Below are 6,000 nucleotides of genomic sequence, written 5' to 3'. Positions count from 1 at the left end.
TTTGTCCAATGGTGATAGTGGGGTATTAAAGTCTCCTACTATGATTGTATTGCTGTCAATGTCTCCCTTGATATCCTCCAGGAGTTTTTTTATGTATTTGGGTGCTCCTGTATTGGGTGCATATATGTTTACCAGAGTTATTTCTTCTTGTTGGATTGCTCCCTTTAGTATTATGAAATGGCCTTCCTTATCTCTTGTTATGTCCTTCAGTTTGAGATCTAATTTGTCAGAAATAAGTATTGCTACCCCAGCTTTTTTTTCAGTTCCATTTGCCTGGAAAACCTTTTTCCATCCCTTCACCCTCAGTCTGTGTGCGTCTTTTTTTCTGAGGTGGGTTTCTTGTAGACAGCAGATATATGGGTCGTGTTTTCTTATCCAATCTGTTACCCTATGTCTTTTGATTGGGGCATTTAATCCATTTACATTTAAAGTTATTATTGATAGGTACTTATTTGTCGCCATTCCTATTCTTTACCCCTGTGTTACTTCTTCGCTTCCTGTTTCTTTCTTTCTTTCTTTCTTTTTTTTTTTTTTTTTTTTTACAGTAGACCCTTTAGCATTTCTTGCATTGCTGGTTTGGTGGTAATAAATTCCCTTAGTCCTTTTTTGTCTGTGAAGCTCCTGATTTCACCTTCAATTTTGATTGACAGCCTTGCTGGGTACAGTATTCTTGGATTCAGCCCCTTCCTTTGCATGACTTTGTATATTTCATTCCATTCCCTTCTGGCCTGATGAGTTTCTGTTGAGAAATCAGTTGCTAGTCTGATGGGGGTTCCTTTGTATGTAACTTTCTGTCTCTCTCTTGCTGCTTTTAAGATTCTTACTTTGTCGTTGGTGTTTGCCAATTTAATTATAATGTGCCTTGGCGTCGGTCTTTTGGGGTTCATTTTGCTTGGGACTCTGTGAGCTTCTTGGATTTGTGTGGGTTTTTTCTTCCCTATATCTGGGAAATTTTCTGTCATTATTTCTTCAAAGAGGTTTTCTATTCCTTGCTCAGCTTCCTTTCCTTCTGGAACCCCTATTATGCGGATGTTGTTTTGTTTCGTGTTGTCCCAAAGTTCCCTTAGACTCTCCTCCTGCCTTTTAATTTTTTTTTCTAGAAGTTGCTTTTCTTGGGTATTTTTTTCCATCTTGTCTTCTAGCTCACTGATGCGGTCCTCTGCTTCTTCTAGTCTACTCTTGATGCTTTCTATTGAGTTCTTTACAGCAGCGATGTCATTTTTCATTTCTTCTTGGTTCTTCTTCATTTCCTCTTGGTTCTTGCTCATATTGTCGAATTTGTCTTCCATTCTTTTCAGCCACCTTATGACCATTTCTCTGAATTCTTTTTCTGGAAGGTTGCTTGCCTCCATTTCGTTTACTTCCTTTTCTGGTGATGCCTGCTTTTCTTTCATATGCGGGCTGCTTCTTTGTCTCCCCATGGTCTCTCTTCTCTGGGTGTCTGGTTATGTAGTTCTCTCTCTCCTGGGTTGATTTAAAGGCACAAAATACAGCACTACCAGGTACAACTCACAAGGCACTGAACAGGAATGTATTCACGATATTAATAACCTCCAATAAAGGTGACCACCAGAGAAAGGCAAATTAGGTCCTAGGAGAGAAAGAAGAAGAGGAAAAAAGAAAGAAAGAAAGAAAAAAAGAAAAAAGGAGTGTGAAAATGAAATTGGGAAAAGGGAAAGTAAAGAGAAAAAAAAAAGTAAGAGACAAGAAATTGACTAAGAGAGAAAGGGGAACAGACTATATATATTGGGGATAAAACTCCAATAGAACAATCACTAATCCCAGCAAATGCCAGCAACAAGTGCCTGGGGATTAGTACAAACTACAACACCAACTAATATGGAGTGAGGCAAGGTTAAGCTGAAGCACAAAACAAACAAAAGAATAAACAAAAGAAGAATAAACAAAACAATCTCACAAAAAAAGCATAAAAATTGGATATAATCTACATTCAAGCAAACAACAACAAAAGGACAGAGATAAGGACAAGTTTATGGATAACTCAGACAGCGAAGGGAGAGGTGTATGTGGACTTGGAGCAGGGGATTGGAGATTAGATATGTAAGTAGGGTGAAATTTTAACAAGGGGTAAACAGAAAGAATAGGGAAAATCTAAAGCAGTAAAAGGGTAAGACAAACAGGACACTGAAAAGGGGGAGGTTAGGAAGAGAGTGATGGCCTAAAGGTAGAGTTGAGATAGAGTAAAACGATGCTAAAGGAAAGATAAAAAATAGAATGTAGAACCCTAATCCCAAAATAAAATGAAGAGAAAATAAAATGACACTTTAAAAAAAAAAAAAAAGATAAAATAGCAGTAGTAATAATACGGATTGAAAATAAAAATGTAATCATTAAAAAGGCAAAATCAAGTGATGAAAAAAGAAAAAAAAGTTTCTTGATTAAAAGATGCAAAAAATGAAAATTAAAAAAAAATAAAAAAATAAAAAAAATAAAAGGTAAAAATAAAATGTGGAGTAGTGAAGGTCATTCACTTCCTCTGTTTTTCTGTTTGGCACGCCTGTTTCTCAGTCCAGACAGTATTGCAGTTCCCTGCGATCCACTGCTCTTCGGTGTTGTAAGCCAGTCCTGATTTTAAGCAGGCGGTGTGTCTTAATTTCTCGTATTCCTTTATTTTTGATTACACAAGAGTCAATTTGTGATTCAGCCCCTGGGTGGCAGTGTTTCTGGATTGACTTCCGGGTCTATCTATGGCCTCTCTAGGGAGTGTTAGAGCCTTCTTTCCCTGTGGCACTCGGGCCTGTGGGAGTGGTCTGCCTCAGAGCTGACTCTCTGATGGTCACTCCCCGCTCCGATCCCCAGGTTCCAGAAAAACAACCTTCCCCTGCAGTCTCCCAGGGTGTCCCCAACTGGGTGATCCTATGTATTGGGCTTAGTAATCAGAAGCAAGGATTTGAAGAGGAAAAAGCCCAAGTGTGCGAACTCCGGGACTGCGAGTGAGCCCAGGCACCCAGGGAGCGCACGGGCTGCGCGTAAGTCTGGACTGCCTGAAATTCTTAGGGTGTCCCTGCACTTCAGATCAAAATGGGTTGCTTTTTAGAGTGCCCTTCTCTTAGCAGCTCTGAGGACCCCTTTCCACAGTCACAGATCACGCCAGCCCCTACAGCCACGGATTTTTCTAGGCACAGACTTCCCTGGTCCTCCAGCTCCCGCAAAACGCGCGTTCCTCTCTCCCGCCGGGACCAGAGACCTCACCTTATCCCAGGCGAAATCTGACCTTTCCGTGGTGGAGTGTAGAGCTTCTCTGAACCCGTGTGCTTGCGCCAGTTGGGGAGCGTTGTTCTGGGGCTCGCAGCTGTTCCTGGGGTGCCGCAGTTGTGGATTCTCAGGCTTCAGATAAGCTCCACTTTCCGGATCAACATGGCGCAGACTCCGCGTCCAAGCCCGCAGCGTGCAAGCCATTTTTTACTTATTCAGTCTGATTAGAATGATTTCTTTCATAAAATGGATTAATGTGATGTCCTATCAAGATCTCTTCAGACTATACTGTTACAGAGGGTAAGAGTTAACATAGCCCGGTAATAAAATTACAAATATATATTGTTGTCTGTCCCATATAGATCTGAAGGTTTTCTTATCATCTTTTCTGAATAATATAGAAAATAACATATTCACCAAATTAATTGCAGTATTCCATATACCTGACGCTGTGTTAATATGCTCTAGGACAGTGGTTCTCAACCTTTCTAATGCCGCAACGGTTTAATACTTTTCCTCATGTTGTGGTGACCCTTAACCATAAAATTATTTTCGTTGCTACTTCATAACTGTAATTTTGCTTCTGTTAATGAATCGTAATGTAAATATCTGTGTTTTCCGATGGTCTTAGGCTCTACAGCAGCGGTTCTCAACCTGTGGGTCGTGACCCACCGGAAAACACAGATATTTACATTACGATTCACAACAGTAGCAAAATTACAGTTATGAAGTAGCAACGAAAATAATTTTATGGTTAAGGGTCACCACAACATGAGGAAATGTATTAAACCGTCGCGGCATTAGAAAGGTTGAGAACCACTGCTCTAGGAAATATACCACCTCTAGCACAGTGGCAGAAGTTTGGACCATGATCTATCATTTACCAAGATCTGTCTGCTTTTTTTCCCAGGGGTCATAATACTGACCCAAATATAGATATGCAGTGTCTAATCTCCTGCATACTTAGATCATTGAGAATGACACTACTTTCCACATTTCCCTGCCAAATACAATATTATTTTTTCCACTATTCCATTTTGGGAAAATTTTCTAATTTACAAAAAGTTGAAAGAATGATAGAGTTAACACTCATATATACACCAAGTAGTCCTAAATTTTACATTTTATTATGTTTGCTTTATCACATGTTTATCCATTCTTATATATGTGTATCACACCACATAATTTTTTAATGCATTTCAAAGTAAGTTGCAGGCATCAGGAGCTTCCCTTGAAATAATTCATCATGCATATTGTTAGAGATCAATGTTTCTTAACAGTTATTATTTTAGGTAAATTTTTCAAATAATGAAATGAACAAATTTTAAGAGTACCATTTGATGATTTTGACAAATGCATATAACCCATGTATCATGCTATTTAAGTAGCTCCATCCCCCAAACAAATATACACACCTGATCTAGCCCCACCTGTGTGAGCTAACAAGCTATGCATTCAGTACTTTGTGCATAGGTGCCTTCTTCCCTCTGAACCCCATGTACCCAGGGAACACACCTCCTTGATGCACAGCTGAAGACTGACCTGGTGTCCAGTTGGTACTAACAGCACTCCCAGGAGAGTCAGCTTTTGGTGAGCTAACAGCATACTCCTGCCTAGTCTGGATCTCATCCCCCACCCACAGGTTCCCCACTTCTCATCCCTCTAGGTAGCTGGAGCTTCCTGAGATGCTCTGGGATTCTTGTCAGGCAGCAACCAGGAGGAGGAGGGCTGCCCAGAGGCACAGTGGGAAGACGGAAATCATGGAGTGCACATGCTCTGTGCTGACCAAGGTGTCAGTCCCTGGCAGGTCCACTCAAGCCCCTAACAAGACTGTAGGAACAGAAAGAAGGAGGAAATCCATTTAGCCAATGAAGCCCAGAAGGGAGAGTGGCTTTCTCTAAGAAGGCATTTTATGTTTGGCATTGAGCTGGAGACAAGTTGGGTAAAAGTAGTGAGCTGGTTGCAGGCCAGTTTGAGGTGCTGGGAAGGAGACTAGGAGGCTTATTCAACACTGTTTTTTCCATCTCCTTCAGACTGGCAGGTACATGGGTGAGCACTGACTCTTCCCTCAGCAAGCATTTTATGGAGCCATCACTCTGGCTGGGAAGTCCTTTAGTTGTCCATGTGACCCTGGACCTTGGGCCAGAGCCCCTGATATACCCTCTGGGCTCCTCCCACAGAACTTCCTCCCATCCCTGGTCTCCTATCCAGCCTTAAGCCAGATCGCCTGTTCCCCAGTTTCCTACTTCCCCAGTGAGGTCTCCAATAGCTTAATTATGCTTCCTGCATTCCCGTTTCCCTTGCTGTAAAGCTGCCTGGCTAATTTAGCTATCTAGATCTATTTAGACCTATAATTGAGCTGCCAGTTGGAAAGTATATCTCCCCAACCTCTGCCCTTTATTTATTTATTTTCTGAAATATGTTTGCCTTCCCCAAGTCTTCACAACTGGAAGTAAAATCAGAGCTGTAGAACACACCATGTCAATGGCTGTAATGAAACTAAATCTCTGCTCAAATGCTTATTCATATTGTATTCCAAACATTCTGTTTTTTGTGTTGAAGCTTTTACCAGTAGCAACAAGCCATTGGAGAAATAAGTACCAAATATAAATCAAGTTAAACCAATCATGGGTCCTATTCAAAATGGCAGGTAGGAACAGATAATCCAAAGAGTAAAGTGGAATGGAGTTTCTTCAAATTAGGGAACAGGGCTTCATATATCTTCTCCATCAATATGTTTTTTTGTCTTCCTTTTTATCTTCTCCATGGTAAGGAAGAAGCAGC

This window comes from Plecotus auritus (assembly GCF_963455305.1).
Source record: "Plecotus auritus genome assembly, chromosome: X".
Taxonomy (NCBI): domain Eukaryota; kingdom Metazoa; phylum Chordata; class Mammalia; order Chiroptera; family Vespertilionidae; genus Plecotus; species Plecotus auritus.
Note: the sequence above shows the minus strand (reverse complement) of the source record.